At 33.6% G+C, this 15,908-nt stretch overlaps 1 long non-coding RNA gene across 1 annotated transcript in view; it reads left to right on the forward strand.

Moving 5' to 3' along the window:
- The first annotated feature begins 3,991 nt into the window (after nt 1-3,991).
- The window catches only part of LOC131998940 (uncharacterized), a 16,796-nt gene continuing 4,879 nt past the window's right edge, over nt 3,992-15,908 (forward strand). Inside the window, exons 1-2 of the long non-coding RNA XR_009398950.1 lie at nt 3,992-4,134; nt 5,034-5,127. This is a non-coding gene — a long non-coding RNA (uncharacterized LOC131998940). The remainder of the gene's footprint in view (nt 4,135-5,033; nt 5,128-15,908) is intronic.

Genomic DNA, 15,908 nt, shown 5'->3' on the forward strand with positions numbered 1-15,908 from the left:
TTACACTCCTATAACCAGAAAAGGGGAATTTTCTTATTTTTCCCATCTACCCCCCCAAGTAAAACTCATTTATAGCAGCCATTTCCAAACTTTCTTTTCTTGCCATTTACTTACCTCCATTACAGCGTAATAAATATATTTTTATCCTGACTCAGTACACATACACACATCCAAAACACATTTTTATTCATAATATTACCCTTTGCACCAAAGTATTTTGATATGTTCCATTCTGTTCTATTCAGTTCCTTTATCTTCTGTATTATTATACTTTTAAAAAAAAATATGGCCTGACCATACTAAACTTAGTTCTCTAAGTCCTTAATGTGTAATGCAGCATATTTAATGCAAATGCCTATTTTTTTTACAAGTTGAAATGTTGCTAAAAAATGTTGCTAAAATATTAATAAATTTTTTTTCTTCCTAATGAAAAATTCTGAAAAGAGCATATACCCTAACTCTCATGTCCTGAAACAATAAATCTCTTGGTTAGGATTTGGAAAAGGGAAAATTGTTACAGATACATATTTTGAATGATATATTTCTTTACCTGTTTGTATCCTTTCTTTTTCTTCTATATAGAGTGACATCTTTCCTTGGCAATAAGTGATCATCTTTAGAAGCACTTTTTAAAAAGACTTTACTTATTTGTTTGTTTGTTTGTTTATTTAAGAGAGGAAGAGGGAGAGCAGGAGAGTGAATGAGGGGAGTGGCAGAAGGGGAAAGGGAAGGAGAGAGAGACTCTCACGCAGACTCCACCTTGAGCACAGAGCCCCACATGGGGCCGGATCCCAGGACCCTGAGATCATGACCTAAGCTAAAATAAAGAGTCAGATGCTTAATTTACAGAGCTACCCAGAAGCCCCTTTAGCAGCATTCTTAATGACTGAACAACAATCCCAGTGTGTGTGTGCAATGGAATCGCCTAACCAAGCTCCCTTTGTTGAGCATTTGGTTTCTTTCAAAAGCTTACATTCTAATGGAATGAAACATAATAGCCAATAATCAGACAAACAAACTATAAGGATAATTGCAGATTGCAATAAATACTTTTAAAAAGTGGGATATAATAGAGTATGAAAACATTGAGGATTATATTAGATAGTATCATTAGGAAATGGATTTTGAGATAGACCTGAAAAACAAAAGGCCACATATAGATGTGAGAAGAGATGTACAGACACATGGCAAAACATTGGTTCTTGGAGTCTATTGCATTGAAGGAACAGGAAGATAGCTTTCTAGAAAGTCATTAGGGACCAACTCATGAAGAACTCCATAGACCAGTATGAAAAGAAGATTTTATTCTCCACGCAGGGGAAACCTCTAGACAATTCAGAGAGATGCAAAGAGAAATAGAGAGAAAGAGATTGAGAGAAAGAGAAAGAGAGACTATCCCAAGAAGGAAAAGGGTCTATAGTCAACAAGTATACTGGGTATGATTACAAACAAATGAATCAGTTTCGGTACTAGTCATATAAAATTTACAGTCAACTTCAGAGTTTATTTACTTTTTCAGTTTCTTTTTTTAATGTTTCCAATTTTTATTTAAATTCTAGTTACTTAACATATAATGTAATATTATATGTTAATATGTAATAATATGTAATACTATTTCAGGAGTAGAATTTTGTGATTCATCACTTGTACATGCAACACCCAGTGCACATAAAAAGTTCACTCCTTAATCCCCATCGCCCATTTAGCCCATCCCTTGCCTACCTCCGCTCCAGCAACCCTGTTTATTCTCTGTAGTTAAGGGTCTCTTATGGTTTACCCCCCTCTCACTCTTTTTTTTTTCTTTCCCCTATGTTCATCTGTTTTGTTTCTTAAATTCTACTTATGAGTGAAATCATATGGTATCTGGTTTTCTCTGACTGACTTATTTTGCTTAGCATAATGCACTCTAGCTCCAGCCATGTCATTGCAAATGGCAAGATTTCATTTTTTTAAAAGATTTTATTTATTTATTTGACAGACAGAGATCACAAGTAGGCAGAGAGGCAGGCAGAGAGAGAGGAGGAAGCAGGCTTCCTGCTGAGCAGAGAGCCTGATGCGGGACTCGATCCAAGGACTCCGGGATCATGACCTGAGCCGAAGGCAGAGGCTTTAACCCACTGAGCCACCCAGGCGCCTCAAGATTTCATTATTTTTAATGGTTGAAAAATATTCCATTGTTATATACTATATATACATACATACATACATACATACATATACACATACTACCTATCTTTTTTTTTTATAATTTTTTTAATTTGGCTTAAGTGGGTAGGAGAAGAATAAATGAAAGAAGATGGGATTGGGAAGGAGACAAACCATAAGTGACTCTTAATCTCACACATACTACCTATCTTTATCCATTCATCAGTTGTTGGACATTTAGGCTCTTTCCATAATTTGGCTGTTGTTGATTATGTTGCCATAAACATCAGGGTGCATGTGCCCCTTTAAATCAGTTTTTTTGCATCCTTTGGGTAAATACCTGGTAATGCAAATGCTGAGGAATAGAGCAGTTCTATGCCCTATTAGGCATAGAAGCTCCATACTTTTTTCAGAGTGGCTGCACCACTTTGCCTACCTCAACAGTGTAAGAGAGTTCCCCTTTCTCTGTATCCCTGCCAACATCCATTGCTTCCTGTGTAGTTTATGCTAGTCATTTTGACAGTCATTGAGGTGGGATCTCAATGTAGTTTTGATTTGAACAATTTTCATACACCTAGGAACATTGATTGTTTCTGAATTCATTTAGCCTTTTTAAAGACTGTGATACTATGTTGCAGTTTTGTTTATGTATGCCTTATATATTTTGGAAATTTATACCTTATTGTTACTAATGAGAAATTTTTAAAATTATGTTTTCTAAGTTGTTATTGTTGGTAGGTAAGAGAGTTATTTCATTTTTGTATATTCATTTGATAACCAGCTGAAATCGCTTCTTAGGTCTGTTTTTCTTTTTCTTCAGTTGTCTTAAGTTTATCAGATAGCAAAACAATCATATAATCTGCCAATAGTGATAGTTTCTATTGATTTTTCTTTAGGAGTCATGAGTCCCCACTCCTCCTTTTTTGTGAGATTTCTGTCATAAACTTCTGTCAGTAGTTTATGGCGGTAACTTCTGTCATAAAACTGAAAAACGTTAGTGATAACGTATTTCAGATTTTAATTGGAATGCTTCCAATGTTTCACAGTTCAGGATGCCATTGAGTGTTAGTTTCAAATGGGTATACAATCCCTAGTTTAATAAAAGGTTTTGTGCTATTGTTTCTGGTTGTAGGTTTGTTTTTCCTAGCCATACATCCCTTCACACACACACCCCTAACTCGCCCAGTATGCATGACTAATGAATTTAATCAAATGCCTTTATGGTATAAGTTATAGTTATTTTATGGTAATTTTAAACTTGGGTTTCTTGTGAAGATCTGTTAGTAAGGATTCTCCTGAGAAATACCACCAGTGGATACATATAAATAAAATATCTAAGCCATTTAAACTTAATACATTCATCTTTGAAATCACAGTATAAGGTAAGAATTTCTCATTAATTCCAGTTCATAGATGAAGAAACTGAGGCACAGAGAGCTTATTATGTTGGAATAGCTTTGTGGATCAGGAAAAAAAAAAAAAACAAAAAAAAACAAAAAACCATACTTGTAATACTGTATTAAGATTTCAATAGGGGCTCCTGCGTAGTTAATCAGTTAAGGGTCTGCCTTTGGTTCAGGTCACTGTCCCAGGGTTCTGGGATTGAGTCCCGCATCTGACTCCCTGCTGAACAGGAAGTTTGCTTCTCCCTCTCCCACTCTCCTCCTGCTATCTCTCTCTTTCACTCTCTTTCTCTCTCTCTGTAAAAAAAATAAATAAATAAAATCTTAAAAAAAAAAAAAAGACCTCAATGAAATACTAGAGTTACTAATAATTTTAGTTAGAATTTTCTCGTATTTATATTCTTCTCTGAAACTTGTCTGAAATTTCTTTTTTTTAGGTTAGCTGGGAAGTTTATGATTTTTATGAGTTCCAGAGTATCATAGAAATTATTATACAAAGGTTCAAAAGAGCTCACCTGCTCGTCATCTGGACCCACGTGTTTTTGAAGGGTCTTCCCTGTTAGTCTATACAATTTGTGGCATCATAGTAAGTCATGCATTTCTGAATGTTTACTAAAATATAATTTCATGAGTAGCACAGTCTTAAAATTGAATAAATAGCTCCTCTAAATCTATGCTTACATCACTTTTTTTTCATTCTCAAAACTTGTACTTTTATTTTCTTTGTGTGTATATGTATTCATATATATGTTTTGTGAATTCTTGAGTTTTCATCTTTTTTGTCCCTTCTATCTACTAGCTTTCAGATTTGTCAATTATACCATTGTATGCTTTATAATTAATCAAGTTGTGCGTTAGTTTTCATCTTTCCTTATTCCTATCTCTCTCTTAGATTAATTGGGATAATTTTGGCATAACAGTTTTAGCTTCTTAGACTGAATAATTAGTTTATTTATGTTTATTCTTACCTATTGACTGATGAAACTATTTAGATTTATACATCTTGTCCTGAGTATAGAATTCACTGTTTCATTCTATTTTTGACATAACATGTTATCTCTTTCGTTAGTTTCAATGTAGATTGCAATAATTATAGTCTTGAATTATTGCTTAACTAAGGAGCTGCCAAGGAAAAATCGCTGCCTGTGATTAATTATCTGCTATGCTAATTATTGCATAAAAAATGTAGACTGTACAACTTCTTTTTTATGTTTGTTGAAATTTTCCTTGTGGCCAGTTAGAAGATCTTTTCCAGGTAAATATTTATTGACTCAGAAAGTAACTGTGAATCCTTAATGTGAGATACGAAGTTTTATATATAAATATATAAAACCAACCTTCTTAATTAGATTACTTACATTTCTATATTTTCATAATATTTAATGCCTGTTACACCAATGTATTTTATCATTCATTACTACAGAGGACAGGTCTGTGGCAAGTTTGAATTTTTATTCACTATAGACATTTGCTTTTTCTCCTTAGGTGGTTTCAGTGTTTTCACTTCATGTCGGTGATTCACATATTTTATCAGGATTTGCCTGGATAAGGATTTTTCCGGAATTATACCTTATGTGTGGTAAGTCCTTTTTCACCCCTGATATCCTGAAATGTTTTCTCTTATTTATATCTTCTCTGTTTAGACTGCTTATACTCTTTGGGGATTTAACTACTCTTGACTTTATCTTTACTCTTTTTTTCCTCTCTCTCTGCATACATTCATTTTGATATATATAAGATGTGAGTATTCACTTTCTTTCATCAAATCTGTCATTTTTCTCTGTGTTCTGGGAAAACTTCCCATGCTTCTGGTCCACATCACTGCTTTGATTTTTCCACAGCAGTGGATATCCACACCAGGGTCAAATGGAAATTTTATCTTTATCACTAATTTAAAATTGTCCTTAAAGCCCTTGGACAACTCATTTATTGCTTTCTTTTCTTCATCCCATTTTCTTATGTCTTTACCTGACACTGGCAAGGCCTTAAGCCTTTTCAAATAAGTAATTGTAATTTTCTTCTGGATCTTGCAATAAATTATTGTCAGAGATATACTCGTCTTTTGCTAGTCTCTTTCTCTTCTGTGGCAGTAATTTTTTACTAGCCCAATGCTGATTATTTTTCTTAAAGAGAGTTTAGATCTATCAGGATGTAATTTTCTTAACAGAATATATGGATTGTCTTGGGTCCCACTCCCTTTCCACTTGAGTAATGGAGAAATGCTCTTCTGAGAGTCATCATAATGGGCAGACTACTGGAGCCTTAAGGAGCAGGCCGTGCAATTCTCGAATACTCCAGGGGATTTTTCTACTACTTGCCTTATCTGCTTTTCTGATTCTAAACCAAAAAAAAAAAAATAAATAAAAGGTAAATATATAAGTCCCAGCATGCAGCAACAGAATTTCTTTCTTTCTTTTGTGTGTGTGAGTGTGTGTGTGTGTGTGTCTGTCCCCTCTTCAGTGCTCCCTTGTAGTGAGCTATACTTTCCAGAATGCAGGTATTGTGGTGCTTCCTCTGCAAATAGCTCCTGATATGTGCCATTTAGTTGGGGAACAGATAAAGCATCTTTCTTAGTTCTTTTTTTCCTTTCAGTAAGGCTCTTGACTTGAGTGAAGAATTAAATTAACAGTAGGTTTCTTCCTTTCTTTCTTTTTTCCCCCTCAACTACTATTTATATTTAAAATATGCCAGTTTCTCCCAGATTCTAGCCTAAGGTTAAGTGTCTGTTTTACTTATTAATTTTTGTCTTTTCCTGAATGTTTTCCATAGGAATGAGCCTGCATTAGTGCCTATTAGCCACATGTTATTTAAATGGGAATTATCACATTGAATTTTCTAATCTTATTTCACTTTAAGTTATTTTCTGTACTTCTAATACATAGGCAAGCCTAGAATGAGTTGTATACCTCTTCATAATATTATTTGCTAGGGTGCCTGAGTGGCTCAGTGGGTTAAGCCTCTGCCTTTGGCTCAGGTGGGGCCCTGGGATCAAACCCTGCATTGGGCTCTCTGCTCAGCAGGGAGCCTGCTTCCCCACCCCTGCACCTCTGCCTACTTGTGATCTCTGTCTGTCAAGTAAATAAATAAAATCTCTTAAAAAAGAAATGTTACTTGGTAAGCATAATGGATTTCCATGGTCTATATTCCCTAGGTTATTTTGAATTCTGTTAATTAAACTGTCCTTATTACAAGAGACCTATAAATAGAATGATGGAATCATAAGTGAAATCTTTTAGAATACAAATCTCACTCTAGAACAACAGAGTTGAAATGGAGGTGGATTCAGTGCATGTCATCAGCTCTGAAAGTGGGAGAATTCTTATTTCAAAATCTTGGAGAAAATACTCAGAACCATGAAAGTATACAAAATCCCTGTACTCCATATGTTCTAAATTTCTATTTTATTTTTTATCAACTTTGTATTAAAGAAAAGGAATCAAACCACAAAACCCAAATTAAAAGTTATTAGATGGGTAGTGATATTAATTCATTCCAATTTTTTTTTAATTAAACCTATACATAAGAAAGTGTTTTATCTGTATAAGGGTCTGGCCTTGGTCTCTTGGTCCATCTTGCAGGTCACCTGCTATTTAATGAAGAAGTCATTGAATGAATGAATGGCTTCCTACCTCAACACCTGAGTCTGAAGGCTTTCTGTTGCTGTAGAAACACATTAGTTCTGCCAAGAAGCAGGTCAGAAATGCAAAGGAGCTAATGCCCACAAAAACAAAACAGTAAGGGACATTTGTTGGTAGATAAATAACCTCAATTTCTTCACTCCTTGGTAGGAAAATTCTCTCAAGTTATAGTCAGGGAGTCTGAGCCCCAGGTGTCCACAGCAGTGCCCATTCATGAATGCATCTTTTATTGACTTTCTTCCCCTTCTGACCCCACTTTCCTGTGCTTCCTGTGTTTTTAAGGGAAGCCCACCTAAAAAAGGAGGAAAGTCCCAGACGTATATGTGATCGCAAACTAGTACTAGGGAGAGGCATCAGTCAAGGAATATGGTGTTTCATGAATTGTTTGTTCCAGACCATTTTTTTTAAGTGTTTTCTTTCTTTCCCCCCAAGCCATTGTTTTACACAAAAATAATAGTGTTTATTTTCTGTGCAAAATCTTCATGTCAGGAAGTCAACAATGGTTTCTGAATCAGCTATCTGCCTGGTGTCATTTAAAATTTTTTATTTGGGGGCACCTGGGGGACTCAATAGTTAAGCATCCAACTCTTGATTTCAACTGAGGTCTTGATCACAGCTGAGGTCGTGACCTCAGGGTCAGAAGTTCCAACCCCTCTTTGGGCTCCATGCTGGGTGTGAAGCCTACTTAAAGTTTTAATTAATTAATTAATTAAATTAAAATTTGTTTTTATTTAGAAAATTCTACAATGCTTAGAATTCTAAATGTAGAACATAAATACATTTTCTGTCATCCAATTCCTTTTTTAGTCTTTACCATATTTTTAAAAATAATTATATTTACTTAAGATGTACAAAATGATGATTCCTTATACATATACATAATGAAATGATAGCTACATTCAAACTAACAACATATCATCTCCTCACAGTTATCATTATTTTTGGTGATGAGAGCACCTAAAACTACTTTTTTAGCAAACTTAAAGTATTCAATACAGTTTTATTAACTGTAGTCATCATGCTATATGTTGGCTCTCTAGACTTACTCATTTTACATAATAACTGAAACTTTATACCCTTTAACAAACATCACCCGATTTCTCCTCCCCACCTTCAGCCCCTACTGAACACTGTTCTTTTCTCTGCTTTTACATATTCGACTTTTTTAGATTACACATATAGTGAAATCGTGCAGTTTTTTTTTTTTCTTTTGGTGTCTGGCTTATTTCACTTTGCATAGTGTCCTCCAGATTCATCCATGTTGTTGTAAGAAGGAGCATCTCCTTTTTGTTAAGACTGAATAATATTTCATTATATAGATAATATTTTATCTATTCATCTGTTGATAAACATTTAGGTTCTGACATTTTTGTCTATTGCAAATAATGCTGCAACTGTGGCCCAGTTTCAATAAATACCAGTATTTGCCATGCTTGATTTATATATCTTACTTGTTTTTTTTTAATGTTCATGGAATTTCAGTATACATACAGAAAACTGCACGTTATTGTAAATATGTAACAAAATGAGTTTTCTCAAACTGAACACATTTGTGGAAACAGCATCCAGATAAAACAAATAGAATTAGCACTCCCCGATTCTCCCACAACATACACACTCACTTTCAGTTACTACTCAGACTAACAAAAATAAACACTATTCTACCTTGTATGCGTCTTTTAAGCAAATAGCACACATCCTCTCATTTTACTCATACTGCCCCTGCTTTGTTGTATATTATTAAGTCTAATCTAAAGATGAACCTGCTCCCCAATATGTTTCCACCATATTTTACATGGAAACACAATACAATTTTTCCAAACATTTTGTTGGAGAATGCTTTCCTCAATTAGAAATGGACTAAAACTTGGATTTAATGAATTGAAGAGAGATATATAAGTGATTAAAAAATATTGTTTTCACTATATGAGTTTGAACTAAGTGGGGAAGTAGTATCTTATATTCAAAGATCATCTAAGAAATACACTGATTTTTTAAGAGACTCTACCACTTCCCACCTGGAGCTGGATTATTTTGCCAAGAAACCCTGTAATCCCATTAATAATTTCTAATATTGAAGTATTACATTCTAACTTTAATTTAGGTTCGCAAGTAATTGTTTTATTTGGATTTAAGTCGTAATCTATGTTGACAGTTTTATTTTAGGAAGACTAGAGACATTTCAGAATGATAATTTCCTTTTTATTAGGATACATCTGTTAATTAAAAAACTAGTTTTGAATTTATAAAGTGCTCAAAGTAATTAATTTTAAAAGTGACATAATGCAGTGTATTTCTGGAGCAGTCATTCTCTGCAGTACAAAGTATTTCCATATTCACCAGATACTTCCTTATGGAGAAAAGTCAAAGGAGACAGGTATTGCAACATCTGACTCAGTGCATGATCTTTTCAGATAAAATGTAGCCTTCTCATTAATACAGATATGAAGAACTGATATTAAACTTTATCAAGCTACTTATTGGCATTTCAGAATACTGTCTGGATTTTATGTTCCTTTTACATCTTGAATTAGTAAATTTTTAAAAGAAAAATTAAATTGTAAATAGGAAATTGGTAAAGCATATCTGACTAATCGTTACCCTTTGAGAAACTCTTGGCCCATAATAAAATTTTCATGTTTTTCTTCCTTTGATTGTATGGAACAAATATATCTTCTGGCTATTCAAATAATACCATTATCATTTATAGTTACTAAAAGATTCAAGTAAACACAAAATATTGATTTCTTACCCATTGTTAAAAATTAATAAGTACAAAATAAATTACATACAGATCCTTAATTATTGACGATAATTTATAGTAACTATTATTTTGACCTTAGTTTTCAATCTAAAGACCTCATTCTCAGAAACAGACTTCCAGTATACAGAATTGAAAATTCTCTCATTTACTTTGTTTATTCTGCAGATAACATATATTTGACATTTTTTTTAGTTTATCAAGTATCTAAACTATACACATTTCTCTACCAAATTCATTTACTCAGAGCTATCTAATCCATCCATCTAAATCAACCAATGAAGAAAATATTTGAGTATACATTTCTAGGGATGTTGTTTAAAAAAAAAAACAATATGGTAAAACTTCCTAGCATTAATCTTCTAGCTCTCAAATAATTATTTTAACACTGAAATTATATATAAATGAAAAGATAAAATTAATATTTAAATGTATTTTTCCTTTCTTGTCATTGTTATATGTCTAGTTTGAGCCTATTAAGTGATAAGGGTGGAAATTTGTTCCTAGGGATGGCATTGTAGGTAATCTCAATCATTTCTTCCACTGACAGCATAATTAGGAAGTTGAAATGTGACTTTCTACATATCTGTGCCTTTATATGTATCTATTTGTCTGTCTATATAGACAACAGAGAACAAACAGTTCAGTGAGAAGTGCAAGGCTAAGTGCTAAGAAAAGATGGAAACACAGTATAATCCAGCATTTGTGTCCACTTTTGCTGAAGAACAATAAACATATTCCCAAAGAAGTAGATGAAAAACTGAAAAGCTAAGCAAAATTTTCAACAAATTCAAGGACCAAGAGGGGCAGAATTTTGGTCACCAAAAATAAAGTCTGATAAGATACCAGGTCTGAGACAAAGCATGAGAGACTGTGAACACTGAGAAACAAACTGTGGATTTTGGAGGGGAAATGGGTGGGGGGTTGAGTGAGCCTGTGGTGGGTATTAAGGAGGGCACATATTACATGGAGCACTGTGTGTGGTGCATAAACAATGAATCTTGGAACACCGAAAAAAAATAGATCTAAGTCTAAGAGAAACAACAGAAAACAGAAATACCTATAGTATTTACAGGGAATCTAGATAGTAGAGTTTCAACAACTGACCTAAAAAAAAAAAAATCCAAAGAAATAAAATGAGAAACTATTAGACTAAGCCAACTAAAAAAATCAGAAGCTGATACTAAAAACTCACAGATGAGTTTAATAATATATTTGATATAGACGAAGAGAGAATATTGAACTGATGAAAGTTTAGAAAAAAAATTGTAGAATGAAGCATGAAAATGTAAAAAAGATGGAGAATAGAGAAGAAAGCATATGAAACAAGTGAGTAAGAAGAAAAAAAGTCTATGCCAAAATAACTAGATCCAAGGGGGGGGGAAGAGAAATAGAAAATAGGATAGAATAGCTGATAATCTTTAAAAAACAATAATTGTATAAAGTCTCAGGTTAAAAAGAAGTGAATAATGTGTACCTACACATAACAAGGTAAAAGTGCTAAAAACAACAAAAAGACAAACAGAAATGATAAAAGCATCCAGGAAAAAAGAAAAATTACTGACAAAAGAGTCACAATAGGATTGAAGCCAGATCCCTGAAACAGAAAAACAAAATTGAAACCATATCATAATGAAATAAAATCTTCAAAGTATTCAAAGAAGTTAAACATACCATATTTTAGTATATTTAACTTTTGGGTAAAATATTCTTCAAAAGTTAAAAAAAAATGAAGAGATCTTGATAGTAGAAAGAATGTTTATGCTTACAATAATGCAAGATAATGCATTTTATCTTACAAAATGCAAGATAAAACTGCACAAAAATATCTTATGTATCATAATGCCAAGCACTGAAGTTTGAAAATGTTGTTAGCAAGACTTGGGGAACAGATACTAGCATGTGGTACAAAAATCACTTAAAAACATGGAAGGAAATTAAGTAATTTGGCAAAATTACATATTCTGTTTTCCTTTATCAAGAAATTCTTTTTTTATAAATCCATCTGAAATACTGACTGACAAGATATATAAAAAGACGTATGTACAAGAAACTCTATAGCAGTAATATTTGTCATAGTAGAAGAGAATAAAACCAAAATATCCATTAACAGGGGTAGATTGTCTAAAGTATTGTATGATATTTAGCTGAGGAGATTTTCATGCTAAGTGTTGAAAATGTAGCCTAGTTTATTCTAACTGCTTATAGTAAAATTTGAGAGAATAAATGTAAGTTGAGAATATTGTTAAAACTGAGAAGTGACAACTTGGAAAACTACTGGTTCTCCCAAATAACAAAGGAAGTCAAAATTAAGAAATTCACTATCAGGAAATACTCTACAGAAAATACTGATGATGTGACCCTAAAGTCCTCCCTTGAAACATCAGAGAGATCAAAAGATCAGAATATTTAGTCACACGATGTGACTCTGAGAGATAAGGGGTAATAACTCAAAGATCCCCTCCATTACACTGTGGCCTCTAGGAAACCTGAGGGCAATGTCCCTCAGCTATATTGGGAGAAGCAAAAATTGAGAAGGGATTATTTAGGTAAGATCTCTGGGAGGAATCCTTATACAGTTTATAAGTGAATCAAATCATCACATCGTACACTTTAAAAATTGTAAAATTTTGTCAGTTAAACCTCAATAAAGATGAAAAATATCTCTTGATTAGCCTCTTAAATGATGGAGTTAATTCCTCTGACATAATACAGGAGACAGAAAGTTCTTAAATTTTTAATAGCAGCAGAACTACTGCCAGTCTAATCAAGAGAAAAACAGTAAATTCTAACAGAGGGGCATCCTGCGAAATAACTGACTTATACTTCTCAAAACTGTCAAGGTCATCAAAAATAAGGAAAGGCAAAATGTTACAGCCAAGAGATGCCTAAAGAAGCGTGACAACTAAATGTAGCATGGTATCCTTAATGGGATCATGGAATAGAAAAGATACATTAGGCAAAAACTAAGGAAATCTGAATAAATTATGGACTTAATAATAGTGCATCAGTATCATTTCTTAATTGTAACAAATGTGTTATAATAGTGCAGGATGTTAATAATAGGAGAAACCAGGTGTGGGGTAAACCAGAACCCTTTGTAGTATCTTCTTTTTTTCTATAATGTAAAATTGCTTTTAAAAAGTCTATTTAAGGGTGCCTGGGTGGCTCAGTGGGTTAAGCCGCTGCCTTCGGCTCAGGTCATGATCTCAGGGTCCTGGGATCGAGTCCCACGTCGGGCTCTCTGCTCAGCGGGGAACCTGCTTCCTCCTCTCTCTCTCTCTGCCTGCCTCTCTGCCTACTTGTGATCTCTCTCTGTCAAATAAATAAATAAAATCTTTAAAAAAAATAAAATAAAAAGTCTATTTAAAATTATATAAGGATATGTAAAGAAGAAATAACACCATCATGATTATGTTGATATATTTGTATATATAGCAAAAACTGTCTTCAATTTGTTTCACTTTTTCCTTGAGATAAAATTCACATAGCATTTTTAATAGTAAAGTATACAATTCACTGGTTTTTAGTATGTTCATCATGTTCTGCAACCATCAACAGTACCTAATTCTGTAATGCTTTCATCACCCCCAGAAGAAATCTCATACACATTGAGCAGTCATTCCCTATTTCTTCTTTCCCCCAGTCTCTGGAAATCACTAATACTTTTTGTCTCTACAGATTTGTCTGTTCTGGACATATCATATAAATTGTATCTTACAATATGTGGCCTTTTTGTTTTACTTTAAGATAGCATCATGTTTTTAAGGTTTATTCATGTTGTTGCATGCAACAATACTTAATTTCTTTTTTTTTTTCAGTGTATTTATTTATTTGAAAGATATAGACTGAGAGAGTGGAAAGAGGTCGAGGGAGACAAGCAGACTCCCCACTGAGTGAGGAGCCCAAAGCAGGCTTGATTCCAGGACCCTGAGATGATGACCTGAGCTGAAATCAAGAGTTGGTGCTTAACCGACTGAGCCACCCATGCACTGCATTACTTTATTTCTTTTTAATGACTGAATAGTATTCCATTGTATAGCTATACTGTATTTGTAATATAAATTTATCAGCTGATGGATGCTTTGGTAGTTTCCACTTTTGGACTATTATGAAAGATGTTTTATGGACATCCATGTCCATGTTTCCGTAGATGTGTGTTTCTAATTCTATTAGGAGTGGAATCGTTGTATCCTATAGTAACTATGTTTAACTCATTGAAGAGCTACCAAAATTCTTCCAAAAGTTCTCCACAGAACCTAAAACATTTTACATTCCAATCACCAATATTTGAGGGTCCAATTTCTCCATATCCTGACGAATATTTGTTATTTTCCTTTAAAAAATATAGCTATCCTACCAGCTATAAATTGGTATACTATTATGATTTTGATTTGAATTCTCCTGATGTCTAATGATGTTGAGCATATTTTCATGGGCTTATTGACCATTGGTATATATTGGAGAAATGTCTGTTCAGAACCTTTGCCCACCTTTTCTTTCTTTTTTTTTTTTTTTTAAGATTTTATATATTTGACAGAGAGATCACAAGTAGGCAGAGAGAAGAGGAAGCAGGATCCCTGCTGATCCTGATGTGGGCCTCGATCCCAGGACCCTGAGATCATGACCTGAGCCAAAGGCAAGAGACTTAACCCACTGAGCCACCCAGACGACCCTTTTGCCCACCTTTTCACTGGGTTGTTCAACTTTTGTAGAGTTGTAAGAATTCTTTATTCTGTATAATAAACACATGTGATTCACAAATATTTTCTCTCACTCCCTGTGTTGTCTTTTCACTTTCTTGATAGTGTCTTTCAATACACAAAGTTTTAATTTTAATGAAGTCTCCTTTATCTTTTTTTTCTTCCCCTGACACTTGTGCTTTTGGTCTCATATTTAAGAAACCGTTGACTAATCCAAGGTCATAAGGATTTCACTTTTGTTTCCTTCTAGGTTTTTTTTTAGTTTGACCTCTTACATTTAATTCTTTATACTGAGTTAATTTTTTGTATGTGATGTTAGATAAGGATCCATATTAATTCTTTTGCACATTGATATCCAGTTGTTTCTTCATTTGCTGAAGAGTATTATTTCTAGATTGAGTGGTCTTAGCATCCTTCTTGAAAATCAATTAACCAAATAAGTATAGATTTATGTCTATACTCTTAATTCTATTCAATTCTATTCCTTTATATATCTATCATTGTACCAGAATCTCCATCTTTTTATTACTGTAGCTTTTTGTAAATTTTGAAATTGCAAGTGTGAATCTTTGTTCTTCTTTTCAAGTGTGCGTTAGCTGCCTAGTGTCCCTTTAAATTTCACATGCATTCTAGGATCAGTGTGTTCACTTCTTCAAAAAAAAAATCAATTGGGATTTTGGTAGGTGTTTCATTGAATCTGGAGATCAATTTGGGGGAATAATGTCAACTTACAGTATTAGCTTTCAATCCAGGAATGTGGGATATCTTTCCACTTGAACTTTTTTCTTAAATTTCTTCCCATATTGTTTTGTAGTTTTTGGTGTGTAAGTCCTGTATTTTCTTGGTCAATTATTTTCTCAAGCATTTTATTCTTCGGATGCTATTATAAATGGAACTGTTTACTTAATTTCATTTTCAGATTGTGAAAATGTGAAATTTTCAGTGAAATTGTGTAGATATATAACTGACTTTTGTATTTTGATCCTGTGTCTTGGCACTTGGCTGAACTCATTTGTTAGCTCTAATTTTTGTGTGTATGTATGCGTGTGTGTGTGTGTGTGTGTGTGTCTGAATTCTTTTTTTTTTAAGATTTTTATTTATTTATTTGATAGACAGAGAGAGATCACAAGTAGGCAGAGAGGCAAGCAGAGAGAGAGGAGGAAGCAGGCTCCCCGCTGAGCAGAGAGCCCGATGTGGGGCTCGATCCCAGGACCCTGAGATCATGACCTGGGCCAAAGGCAGAGGCTTAAACCACTGA

Source organism: Mustela nigripes, chromosome 13 (assembly GCF_022355385.1).
Source record: "Mustela nigripes isolate SB6536 chromosome 13, MUSNIG.SB6536, whole genome shotgun sequence".
NCBI lineage: Eukaryota > Metazoa > Chordata > Mammalia > Carnivora > Mustelidae > Mustela > Mustela nigripes.